Genomic DNA, 14,398 nt, shown 5'->3' on the forward strand with positions numbered 1-14,398 from the left:
CCTGGCCTTCCCCCCACCCTTTTCATAAGGCAACTTGAGATTATAAATAGATGATTACTGCTAGAAAATAAGAGTCGGTAGGGTCAATTTATAAATGAAGAACACCATATTTTATTCTTCTGAGTACACACAGAAACACAAAGTAAAGAAACACACAAAATCACATACAAATTTTCTCTAAATAAGATCTTTTCTCCATCTTTAGACCTCAGCCTGCTAAGAATGTTTTGGGATATCTCCAACTAAGATAAAAAAACAATTGAGTTGGGAAACTCCTGATTCTTTTAGCAAAATGAGAATTTTGTGACTGAGCTAAGTAGGCGGTTTTTCTAGAATCGATGCTATGCAATTTTGCTATCAGGTGTCACATTGCTCCTTAGGAGATGTTCCCATTCACTGAGCAGCAATATCTTAATGGGAGGCTTATTCTTACAAAGAAAACTCAGAGTATGTTTCAAATAATGATAATATTAGCTATATGTTGTACTGGATATCACCAAGAATTCTGCACATTTTTAGGATGGGAAATTTCTATTTAGTCTATGGCTTGGTGTGTGAATGTGAGTCAGTTTCTTATTCAGAAGCTGATGATGGTATATTTTTTTCTCTTGATTATTTTCTTGGGATTTCTGGTCATCCTATTTAGGCAGCTGCTGCTGGCAATGAGTCTCATCAAGATCCAAATGATTGGATCCCCCCCTACAATCCTTATGTTGGAACCCTAACCCCCGATGTGATGAGACTTGGAGACAGGGCCTTTAGGAGATAAGTAGGTTTAGATAAGTTTACCAGAATGGGGCTTTCATAATGAGATTAGTGCTCTTATAAGAAAAAACCCCAGAGAGCTTGTGCTCTCTCTCTTTCACTGTCATGTAGGGACACAGGCAGAAGAGATCTCTATCTATAAGCCATAAAGAGAGCTCTTACTGGAGAGCAAACTCTGTTAGATCTTGATCTTGGACTTTCCAGTCTCTAGAACTATGAGAGAATTTACTTCTACTGTTTAAGCACCTCATCCATGGTATTTTTTTCAGCATGGATGATAAAGACACTTATCTTTAACAAATATCAATGTAAATATGATTGGTTAGTTTGATTTGCAAAGTGGCCAAGTTTTTTTTTTATCCATTTAAAAATTCACTTATAATTAACTGTACAAAATACCAAGAGGTTCTATCTGTAGGAAAAGTTGCCATAGTTTGTTCCAAAAAGTCTCAGGCTCTCTCACAGCCTTAGAGACTCCTTTTTAGGTCTAATAATATATAGATTTTCTTGGATTTTTTATGGAGGCAGCCATACCATTTACAAATTAAGTTTGTTTTGTTTTTATCTTCATGGTGTAAGCCATTTTATTTGTCTTGTATTATTAAATTGCCTAGCATACTTAATGTTTTATTGAATAAAAGAGATAGTGGAAGTTTTCCTTGTATGATATTTGCTGGAGACTTTTGATAAGAATCTTCTATCTGGTTAAGCAAGTTTTTCTTCTATTTCTATTTGCTAAGTTTTGTTTTTCTACATGAATGGGTATTGAATTAATTTTCATCATTTATTTGGGATATCATAAATTAATGACTCTTTAAGGGATGAATTACATTGCATTGCATTCTGAGATAAATTACGACTTTACTTTTAGGGTTCAATTTCTCTGTGTAATTTTTTTTCTTTCTATAAGAAATATAAAGGGGATATTTCTTATGTGAGTCCAAGTAGGTGGACTGGTCAGAGGTGGCCTCTCTTCTTCTTTCTTTTTTTAGATTTATTTATTTATTGAGAGAGAGAGAGAGAGAGACAGCAAGCACTTGAGCCCAAGTGTGAGGGGCAGAGGGAGAAGGAGAGAATCTTAAGCAGACTCTGCACTCAAGGTGGTGTCTGAGGGGAGGCTCCATCTCAGGATTCTGAGATCATCCCTGAGCCATAGTAATCAAGAGTCAGAGGCTTCATTGACTGAGCCACACTGGTGCCCCCAGAGGTAGCCTCTTTAACTCCAGTTTTTTCATATGCATTTTAGCCAGTTGTAAGGACTATGGGGAGGAAAAAGAGAGGCTTACATTTTACAAGGATGAACATTTATTTTACGATACTCCAGTGGCCATAACTTACTCACATGTCTACTCTTTGTTATCAGAGAAGCCTCATCTCACTATTTTCTATTTAATATTTCCTGTATCCTATTTAATTTTGATATTTTCTATTATGTATTGCCTAGCCTAGTGTTATGGGTCAAATTTTTAACTCATTTATGGTCAGTCTTTTTAATTTGTTAATAAAATGATTGATTACTAAAAATAAATGTTCCTTGAAAATCATTTAGGTACATCTCACAAGTTTGATGTATAATATACCAACTATTGCTCAATTCTATACATTTTATAATATTCATTTGTGAATTCCACTTCAAACGATTAACTAGAGAGTACATTTTAAAATCTCCATATGGTTTAGGAATACATTTTTAATGTTGATTTCTCATATGATTGCCCAGAAAACATGAAATATACATTATACATTATATAATATACATTATACATTTTCTTTAATATTTGTTAAGATTGTCTTGTCATTTAATATGTGGTCAAATATTTCAGCTGTCCCTTTTGTGCTTGAAATAAATATATACACTTTATTTATTGGATCCAGGAGTTCTGTTGATCAAGATTATTAATTATATCACTGAGCTCTTCCATACAGTTGTTAATTTTTATCTGTTTTATCTGTTTTACTTCCACATATTTCTAATAGAAGTATGTTAAAAATTTTTATTGATTGTGCTTTTGTTCATTTTTCCTGAAGTTTTTTCTTATATTTGTCTTTACTCACATTTAATTACTGATTATTGCATAAATCTGAACTTTTCTACTAGTTTTTACTTTAAATTCTAATGTATCTAATTAATATTGCTAAATTAGCTTTGCCTCTTCATTTGCCTGTAACAATTGTCCCTTTATTGTAAAGTTCTGTCTTTTTGTTTCAGGTATGTTTCTTAAAATAGACTTAGCTGGATTTCTATAAAATCAATTTAGTAATTTCTTCTTTTAATATATTAGTTTGACACATTTGCATTTATTATGTTTGCTGATTATAACATCTTACTTTGATTTTGTTTTCTATACATTTTGTTTTTCCTCTTTTCTGCATTTTGTTTCAGTAAAAACTTTTAGAAAATTTATCTTTATTTTTCTTGCTCATTTGGAAGCTATGGATTATATTTCTTTTCACATAGTGGATACCTATTAAGTTTATGCTAGTTATTTAAGTATATTTTTTAAAGCTCAAAGTTATTAAAAATATTTATACTTATTTCATGCATGATAATGGATCTCAGTATGCTTTAACTATTCACACAATACCCAATCCAATATCATTCTTATTAACTAATATATTGAATTTTATCTATCACTTGAAAGTAGCAAATACTCTTAAACTTTTTTCTGATCTAAAAAATTTTTTTAAATTTTCCCTCATTGTTGAATGTTGAATTAAGTATAGAATTGTAATTGCAAGTTATTTAATCTCAGTACCTGGAAGATACTACTCCAATGTGTTATATACAATCTGTTGTTCCTGATATGGTTTGTTTTGCCTTTCTGAATGTTGTTCATTCATAGTTCATCTATTTTGCCCTTTCTCCTTCCTAAAAGGCTTTTTATATTTATCTTTGATGTAAGTACATTGATATACATAGTTTCCTTATAATGTATTTAGATGTGAATTTATCCCTATTGTTCCTATATTTTACTTGATGTACACTTTCAATCTCAGAATGCATGTCTTTTTATTTTGTAATTATTACATCAATAATCCTTTAATCAGTAATCCTGGCTTTCATATTGACAACCCAGTGATTAGTTTATGCTTCTCCGCATGTATGCAACCATGTTAAATCTGGAATACAAGTCATTATTCTTTAAGGTATTGTCTCAGTGTGAGTATAAAATGTGCTCTCAGGTAGCCACCATTTGTGGTAGGTTGTTATAATAATGGCCCCAGTGAATGATGTTTCTTAGTAGCCATGGACTACATAGTCCCTTCCACATTGACTCTGGGCTTGAGCATCTGCTTTGCTTTGTCTGATTGAACATCCAAAAATGTGACATAAGTGGAAGTTTAATATACACTTATGCATTAGGACTGGAGCCCCGAGATCACCATGTCACAAGGACTCATGGTCTAGCCTCTAGTCATGCTCCAGCCATCCCTCCAGTTGAATGCAGCCACAAGTGCAAGCAGGAGAACCACCAAGCCAACACTCAGATTTATGAAAAATAATAAATCCTTTTTTTAAACTACTGAGATTTGAAGTGTTATTCAATGCAGCAATAGTTATCTAATACAATGTCTGATTTTTAACCCTTCCCTCTTCAAAAATATGTTCCAAATGACATAGATTTTTATACCTAGTTGTGATGATGGTATATAAAAAACAAACTTTCAGTCCTTTGTTCCTTATGTTTAGTTATCCCCAGAATGAGAGCATAACACTCTGGGGTACAAGTAATCATATTTACAGAGCTTATGAATGACATCCAGGTTCCCAATGGGGATAAAAAATCAGAACAGATTAAACATATAAATAAAGTAGGTTTTTTTAGAGCTGAGAAAGAAATTAAGATAGAATTGTAGGTGGATCAGTGTCCATTTGAAAATCCCAGAGCTCTGAAGAAACAGTAGGGAGATGTTGGTAAATGAAGTAGAAGCTCTGAATCATGATCACTGTCATGATTCTCCTTCCCAATGGAATGAAATCCAGTTTTACATGGAAAAGACACATGGTTGCCTCTGTATTTATACAAAGAACTTTCAAGTCACACTTTCTTGGAGGCTATGTGAGTAACTCAAAGATCAAACTTCAAGTTAGTTATTTGCTGGCCTTACATAGGCAGGGTCAATTTCACAGACTACACATGAGCAGGTTTCCAGGATGCCCTAGGGAAATAGAATGTGCTTTTAAAGCAAATGATCCACTAATTTTTTATTAACAGTGCATCTACATTTCTTTGGCTCAGGGCTGTTCCAATTTGAGACTAAAGAATGTATTAAAGGAACTGAGTAAATTTTTAATATGTATATATATATCACATATGTGTACACATTTCATACATAAACGTGTATGTGCACATGTATAAACTTAATCAGAACTGAGAGAAGCCATCTTTTACTGAGCAACCTGATAATTTCCTAAGAACCTGTTTAAGGGATAAAGTATGCCACCATCACAAGTATAAGCTAATAGTTATGGCCACTCAGGCAGAAGACTCTTTATTTTAAAGCAATATTTTTATATGACCAACTTGAATTAAGGAAAAAAATATTCCTAACAAATTCATTGAAAACTATCAGAGAAAGATTTGAGGAACTGGACACAGATTTCACATCCTTATAATCAGAGGTCAAATAGTCCTACCCTCTTATACTCAGAGGGTCATTTGGCCATAATTCTTTTCATCCCCAATAAAGTTAATTGGAATTTGTAAAGCTTGCCAAAGTACAAAATACAGAAAGTGTATTTTCCTGATGCTCTTTCCTGATGCTTTTTTCCCTTATGACAATGTTTCATAGTTAACGGATTTTTCTTTCTTTTTTTTAATTTTACTTATTTATTCATGAGAGAGAGATTGAGAGGCAGAGACACAGGCAGAGGGAGAAGCAGGCTCCATGCTGGGAGCCCTACGCGGGACTTGATCCCGGGACTCCAGGATCGCGCCCTGGGCCAAAGGCAGGCTCTAAACCGCTGAGCCACCCAGGGATCTCCCATAACTGATTTTTCTAATTTATTGGTTTATTAGTAAGTTATCAGAGTAACAAAAACATAACAGAATTTGAAAGAGGAAAGACACAATTTATAATAGACCGGAAGGTAAGGAAATAAGAAAAGCAAACCTCAAGTTATGCCTGATCTTTACAAATAAGACTCTGAATTATTTTCCTCTGTGCCTAATTAGGTAAAACTTGGAAAAACTATCAAACATGAAAATAAAGGCCAACATCTAGGATTCACCTTAAGTAAATATATTCAAATATTAAACAGATATGAACATACTCAGGGAAGCTTTCTCTGTTCTTCAAAAAAGATCAGTTGGTGGGATTAATATACAAAGCCACAGTTGCCCATACTTTGTTTTTTGCTGCACTTCTGATAATGGAAATTTAAGAAGAATTGGTTGGTTAACATTTTTCTTCTGCATAAAATTAAAACTCCATGATGGCAAAGAGCAGATCTGTCTTATTTAGTGCTGTTAAATAACAAAAAATTTAGTCAAGTAAATTTTAAGCTCTTATTGGCTTTATTGATTCATAAATCAACATCCCATCTAGCAAGGAAAGGGGAGCTCCACAGGGTTCCAGTAAGGGAAGATTTTTAAAGACTTTTTTTAAGTCTTTAACAGAAAAAAGTCATAAACAGAAAAAAGAATTATTTCAGGTGAATATACCTTTCTTTGGGGAATAAAGGGGGCCCATGTGACAGATGACCTCAATGGCATTGACCAGAAAATTCCTGACTTCCTGGTTAAGACTACATTTCTGGGGAAGGCTGAAAGTGCAATTGTAGTAGGTATTAAGCCCTGGTTTAGTGATGTGGCTAAGCATAAGTGACTTCATTTTGAGTGTATGGTTTTCTTTTTAACAACCTCATCACCACCCTACCACTTTGGTCAGACTCTCAGCTTAATTGAGAGATGTGATAACAGTTTAAGGCATTGGTGCCACTCTATGTCACCTCTCTGAAGTTCTTGCAGTTTTTGTTGTTCCCTTTGTATGATGTCTGTAGTCATGATGTTTTTGCTTAGCCTCTGTGAAATTCACAGGTCATGCTTCAAGTTTATGTTTTTTCATTTGGTCATTCTCTTTGTTCCTTTTCTGACAGTCCAGGCTTAGGGAGATCATTCACTTGATTGGTGACTACAAATATGTATTTAATATACCACCCCAGGGAGATCATTATGATCACTATGAACAGAACAATTCCCAATGTTTGCAATGCACTTTGTAGTGAGGTCCCCAAGACCCAAGCCAATCAAAATAAAATAAATCATAAATAAATCAAAAAGGTGCAGGAGTCACCTTTTTGAGCCAAGTGGTCATTCGGTGATCTTATGTAATTGAGTTTTAACTTCTCCAGAAGTATTAATCCAGGTGTAGCTAGATAGTGTTGGCCATACCATAGACACTTCCCTTGCTCAGCTAAATGATAATTAAGGGCTATTCTATTGTCAAGAACAACTTTGGCCAGGGAGTCTACGGATCTTTGTGCATAGCTATTGCATTAGCAGTGGATTTTTCAATAATTTCAAGAATTAGGGAGAAATCCCTGATCATAGCCTCATTTACATTTATCATTTACATTTTCAACAAGGTGAAAGGAGTGAATCCAAGTCACGAAAGCCTCCTGGTAGGTGCTTTCTAATTTGATGTTGTAAATTTAGGGGAGTCAGTCAATGAGATGCTTTATTTGTTTGTGAAAAGGAAGGGGCTCAGTTAGATTTTCTCCTAGCAGTCTGAAATAAAAGGTTATTCTAAATTCTAGAGGTTACGCACCTTAGCAATGACTTAAGAGATACAGTGAGGGTCTTATCTTTTGAGGCTAATGCCAGAGTTAAGGAAGGGAAAAGAAGAAAGGGTTTCATGTTCTTTTAAGCAGGAAGTCGATCCATCATCGTGACTGGAAGCAGTCTACCTCAATGTCAAATACTTCTCTTCCCTGTCACTTTGATTCAGAGGTCTCCAGTGTCTAAACAGGACCAAGTGTTAGGCGGAGTCTTTAGCTGTGTGATGTGTACTCAAGGCTTTTTGCAGCAGTGTCAGTGGTCAAGAGCACTTTATAAGGTCCCTTTAAATGGAACTTAAGGGTTATCTTGCTCTGATGGTATTTCCAGAATACTCAGTTACCAGGCTCTAAACTGTGAGCAACAAGGTTCTTTGAATTGGCATCTGGAAAGGTTTCTTTAACCTGTTGATGACAGGCTTGAGCATCGTATTATTTGCCTAGTAAAGTGAGTTCCTTGATCACTGAAGATCATGGAAGGTACACCCTAAATGGAAAATACATTTCCTTTGCCACTGTGAGGGTATCAGTTTTAGGGCAGGGGGAAGCTTCAACCCATCCAGAAACCATATGTACAGTAACAAGAACATATTGATAACTTGTACTAAGTAGCAGTTGAATGATGTCCAGCTGCAGGTTTTAAAGAGTCCAGAAGGAGGACTCTTTTTTTTTAAAGTTTTTTAAAAGTTTAATGGGCCAATAAGGCATATAAATCGTGTTCTGGCAGACATGAGACCTGCTTTCTCTTACCAAAGAAAATGGCACATGTTTTATCAAAATTTGACAATCAAGAGTAAAGGGTACTGAGATTAAGCGTCAGAGCACCAACTAAAACAAAAACAAAAAAAAAATTAAAAAATGGTTATTCAACTCAGAGGGAGGAACTAGAACCAAGGCACAGAGGGGAGGATATACAGGTGTTCCTCAATCTCAAAATCCTTTAGGAAGAGGAGTTCTGGCCACTCGTGAGCAACGCTTCACACCACCAAATGCCAATTCCAGAATCTAAATTTACAGCGACAGAAAAAACAAAGATAACTCCAAATGCATTTCTGGGCATATTCCAAAGGGAAGCTTGAAAGTATTCATAATACACAGGCTTGTCTGTTTCAGGTAAAATGACAGGTTGCTGTAATTGCTGAGGCCTGTGGGGATAAAAATGGTTGTTTCAGGATTATGGACCTGACAGGTCAGACATTGCTGGTAGACTATTTTCACAATTTTATGAAAGTCTCCCCAACAACATCTATTTATAATTTGAGTAATTTGAAATGTACTGTGGTGGGTGAAGGAATGCAAACGCTGAAAAATGGGATTTTTCCAGGGATCCAGGAAGAACCAAGTAACTATCTTGGGTTTCCCATAGTCCCAGCCTATTAATTTTCAACCATTGTTTCCCCATCTTAGTATCTCTGATTTAGGAGCATGCTATTGCCATGTTATAAGGCATTTGGATGGCAAAAATATGATACCAAGAGGTCTTTTTTTTTTTTAAAGAAGAAGCAGCAGAATGGACTTCATCCATGTGTGCCACAATTTTTATAGATTCTACTGCTACTGACTTTGCATGAAAGCCAGCTTGATTACATATTAAAAAAATCTTTTCAAAGATCCCTTTTCCACATACCTTAGTGGCTTTAATTACATATATTAGAATTTTTCTTAACCCTTTGAAACCTTAATTTCTAGTAAAAGCTAAGTATAAGCAAGTATGAACTTATACTACCATTCTTTAGATTTTGCAAATTTCAAAGCTTCTAGAAGCATATGCTTTTTCTAATTTTCCAGTTTCTCTGTAATAAGAAGCCAAAGCACATAAACCCATGTTAAGTAATTATTTTTAGTATTTTGTCTTATTTGGAAATGATCTAGACATTTAATGACTATCCATCATCTAATTTAACTTGGCAAAACTCTTTGGTTTTAAGATACCAAAAAGATCTGTGAAAACTAAGTAGACAAATTTCATTGAAAAGTTCGTTTATAAATGTTTATATATATCTATTTAATTCATTTGTTTAAATATGTTTAGATTAGTTGTTAAAACACCACACCACATTAAACAGCTAAGCACCATCTTTAAGTGACCTTTCATGTTGACAAATTCTGTGATAGAACATGAGCTTATTTGACTTATACTGCATGTAAGTAAACCAAAAGTATTATATTTAAGGCTGTAAACTAAAAAACATGTCTGTTTTAGTTAAACCAACAAACTTCAATTAGATTTTACTTATTAAAGATTAATCCTAGAACACACGAACTTGAAAAACATCTGGGCTGAATTTCTGTTATATTTCTGAGAGTCTAATTTGTATAAGCATGGATTTTTAAAAAATATTTTATTTATTTATTCATGAGAGACAGAGAGAAAGAGAGAGGCAAAGACACAGGCAGAGGGAGAAACAGGCTCCATGCCAGGACCCCGATGCAGGACTCGATCCCGGGACTCCAGGATCACGCCCTGGGCCAAACGCAGGTGCTAAACCACTGAGCCACCCAGGGATCCCTAAGCATGGATTTTTAGGTCCAATTAAATAGTACTCTTTTGCAAATGAATTTTGGCAATATCATCCAGAGGTAGAAAATACCACACATCTACAACACATATATTGGGACATACAGACAGAATAGGCAAACACTTTATTGTTTTAACATTTTGAGCTATAAGAAGTATAGTAATGCAAAACTCACTAGTTTATAAAAGAACACTTGGATCCAAACTGATTTTTTTTTTTTTTTTGGCAGATGGGAAGAATTAAGTTTAGCTGCTCTTATGGCTAAAGTTTTTTTCTCCTAATATTGGTGGAGAAGACATGTAAGATTTATATTTGTCCTTGACAAGTAACCTTATAGAAGCCATGGGCTAGATTTTGGGCAAGGGTGCCATTTGTATTTTTTAAAAAGGCTTCTATTTGTGTGTTTTTTTAAAAGTTCAGTCTTAGAAATTGGGAATGATCTGGATAAGTTTCCAGAGAGGTTACAAATGTTTTGAGATAAAGAAGGGAGGTTTTGGGATTGGTGAAAAGGAATGGGTACAATTCAAACTTGCTCTGGAGCTGCATTTCTACTTTTGCAAAAGATTTGTAAGGTAAGGTCAGTTGTTCTCAATTCTTCAAAGAATTTGGTTGTAATTTGGCAGGTTATCTTACATCGACCGCCTAAGAGTCGCGCTGTAAGAAGCAACAACCTCTGCTCTTCTCCGCCATCTACCCGGCAGCCGCCAAGCAGCAACCATGCGTGAGTGTATCTAGATCCACGTTGGCCAGGCAGGTGAACAGATCGCCAATGCCTGCTGGGAGCTCTATTGCCTGGAACACGGCATTCAGCCGGATGTCCAGATGCTAAGTGACAAGACCATTGGGGGAGGAGATGACTCTTTCAACACCTTCTTCAGTGAGACGGGTGCTGGCAAGCATGTGCCCAGGGCAGTGTTTGTAGACCTGGAGCTCACAGACATTGATGAAGTTCGCACTGGCACCTACCGCCAGCTCTTCCACCCTGAGCAGCTCATCACAGGCAAGGAAGATGATGCCAATAACCATGCCCGAGGACACTACACCATTGGCAAGGAGATCATTGACCTTGTCTTGGACCGAATTCGGAAACTGGCTGACCAGTGCTCGGGTCTTCAGGGCTTCTTGGTTCTCCACAGCTTTGGAGGGGGAACCGGTTCTGGGTTCACCTCCCTGCTGATGGAACGTCTCTTTGTCGATTATGGCAAGAAGTCCAAGCTAGAGTTCTCCGTCTATCCTGCCCCCGAGGTGTCCACAGCTGTAGTAGAGCCCTACAACTCCATCCTCACCACCCACACCACCCTGGAGCACTCTGATTGTGCCTTTATGGTAGACAATGAGGCCATCTATGACATCTGTCATAGAAACCTCAATATTGAGCGCCCAACCTACACTAATCTAAACAGGTTGATAGGTCAAATTGTGTCCTCCATCACTGCTTCCCTCAGATTTGATGGAGCCCTGAATGTGGATCTGACTGAGTTCCAGACCAACCTGGTGCCCTATCCCCGCATCCACTTCCCTCTGGCCACATATGCCCCTATCATCTCTGCTGAGAAAGACTACCATGAACTGTTTTCTGTAGCAGAGATCACCAATGCATGCTTTGAGCCAGCCAACCAGATGGTGAAATGTGACCCTCGCCATGGTAAAAACATGGCTTGCTGCCTGTTGTACCATGGCAACGTGGTTCCCAAAGATGTCAATGCTGCCATTGTCACCATCAAGACCAAGCGTACCATCCAGTTTGTGGACTGGAGCCCCACTGGCTTCAAAGTGAGCATTAACTACCAGCCTCCCACTGTGGCACCCGGTGGAGACCTGGCCAAAGTACAGTGAGCTGTGTGCATGCTGAGCAACACCACAGCCATTGTTGAGGCCTGGGCTCACCTAGACCACAAGTTTGACCTGATGTATGCCAAGTGTGCCTTTGTTCACTGGTATGTGGGTGAGGGCATGGAGGAAGGAGAGTTTTCTGAGGCCCATGAGGACATGGCTCCCGTGAGGAGGTTGGTGTGGATTCTGTTGAAGGAGAGGGTGAAGAAGAAGGAGAGGAATACTAAAGTTAAAAATGTCACAAAGGTGCTGCTTTTACAGGGAAACTTATTCTGTTTTGAACATTGAAAAGTTGTGCTCTGATCAGTTAATTTGTATGTAGCAGTGCATACTCTCATATACAATTACTGACCTATGCTTTAAAACACAACGCTTTGTTACAGACCCAAGCTGTCCATTTCTCTGATGGGTTTGAATAAAGTATTCCCTGTCTTAAAAAAAAAAAGAATTTGGTTGTAATCTAAATAATCTAATGGAATGATCCACCTATCCAACAACCTTATCTGCAGTTTGCTTCTATCTGGTACATTGCTCTAATTTTAACTTAGGGGAGAAGGCCCTTAAAAAAAATCCTATCAGGCTCTGAAATCAGTTTCCAGTTTGGCCAACCTTTTGACTACAGAACTACTTTACAAAATTTTTGCTTAAATATTGTCAGTATTCAGCTGGCACATACAATAAATATTTCTGGCAGTATTGACTAAGCCCCTTTGGGTATAAGAGGGGTCCCCAAAGAGAGTGCAAAGGATACTGTCTTCCCAAGTTCCAGAGTCACTCCCCAAAGACACCCAAAGAAAGAACTAACAATCTCTTGGCAGAAAGCCCCGCTCAGTTCTTAGGATGCAAAATGAGGCAAGCAAGAAGTCACTAGCTGTCCCTAGGAGAGAAAGGATCAATAACCAGTCAGAATTGGGGTCTGTACTGGGACAGGAAGGACAATGTGAAATTTGATTTTCTTTACTCAACTGGGCACTACAGACAGATTGGGAAGAACTGATTCTGGAAAGAATTCTTACCTTTCCCTGGCTTCTGCATTTTTTGAGGATCACCTCTGCAGCCTCTGATATCCAGTTTCCCATTGGCTATTTAGGGGAATAATGTAGCATTTTACCAGAATTTTCCTCATTTTCATCAACTCTGGAAGGGGCCCACAGGAGGATCCTTCTCTGAAAGTAGATATGGCGTGTCTGAAAAACCATTAATGGCCTTTTGTTTATGGTTATAGAGCACTTTTTTTTCACAGTGGAAAAACAATTGAGACAGGATTACTAGAATGAATACTCAAAGGAGCAGAAAGAGAAGAAATAAGAATCCTGTCAGTCTTAATCTTTTGTTTCAGGCCTCTTACATTTTTAATTTTTCATTAGGCTTTTGCAACAACTCTTTCAATGGTATTTCTATACACTAACAATGAGACTGAAGAAAGAGAAATTAAGGAGTCAATCCCATTTACAATTGCACCCAAAAGAATAAGATACCTAGGAAGAAACCTAACCAAAGAGGTAAAGGATCTATACCCTAAAAACTATAGAACACTTCTGAAAGAAATTGAGGAAGACACAAAGAGGTGGAAAAATATTCCATGCTCGTGGATAGGCAGAATTAATATTGTGAAAATGTCAATGTTACCCAGGGCAATTTACACGTTTAATGCAATCCCTATCAAAATACAATGGAAACTATTTTGGAATTATGAAACCTTTGAAGACTTCTGCATGCTGATTAAAACAGGTATCTAATTCTATTTAATTTAGGAACCCTTGCTTTCAAGTGTACTTCTTAAATGGTGTTATTTAATTGTAACATTTTAAATAATGGCCATTATAATTCTAAGTTGCTTTTAGCAAGATTTTGCCATTTTACTAGATATCTGCAACTTTGGGCACTACAGGTTTTAGATATAAAAGAAGCAGGTGTCCTGGAAGGAGGCTCACTCATCTCTTTGGAATTTAAGGATCCTATTAAGTAAGACTTTGGGTCACTCAGAACCAAACTAATACCTAAAGAGAATGTGCCACTGGGTTAGAAGTTTTTTTTTTTAAATTTTTATTTATTTATGATAGTCACACAGATAGAGAGGGAGAGGCAGAGACATAGGCAGAGGGAGAAGCAGGCTCCATGCACCGGGAGCCCGATGTGGGATTCGATCCCGGGTCTCCAGGATCGCGCCCCGGGCCTTTGGCAGGCGCTAAACCGCTGCGCCACCCAGGGATCCCCCTGGGTTAGAGATTGTACATGTTTTACAGTGTACCTTAAGGCACTGAAGTTTTCCTTGAGGTTGACAGGTAACTTAGTCAATTTAACCCATTCAGTGACTGATTTATGGGAACATAGGAGTCGTGAGTTAGGTGGCAAGCACTTTAACAGCTCTTAAATGCTTGACTTGTATCCACCAATTTCTGCCCATGGTTTTCTTTTTTACACCTCCTAGGTCCCCATGGGCAATAGCCTTTACACAAAAGAGGACATTCACCTCAACACGCCAGTTGTAGCCAAAAGATGT

General features: G+C 37.1%; 1 pseudogene; it reads left to right on the forward strand.

Annotated features, from left to right (window-relative positions):
• The first annotated feature begins 10,779 nt into the window (after nt 1–10,779).
• Nucleotides 10,780–12,331, forward strand: LOC129509280 (tubulin alpha-1A chain-like; annotated as a pseudogene).
• Nucleotides 12,332–14,398: the final 2,067 nt, after the last annotated feature.

This window comes from Nyctereutes procyonoides, unplaced genomic scaffold, assembly GCF_905146905.1.
Source record: "Nyctereutes procyonoides isolate TBG_1078 unplaced genomic scaffold, NYPRO_anot_genome, whole genome shotgun sequence".
In the NCBI taxonomy this organism is placed as follows: domain Eukaryota; kingdom Metazoa; phylum Chordata; class Mammalia; order Carnivora; family Canidae; genus Nyctereutes; species Nyctereutes procyonoides.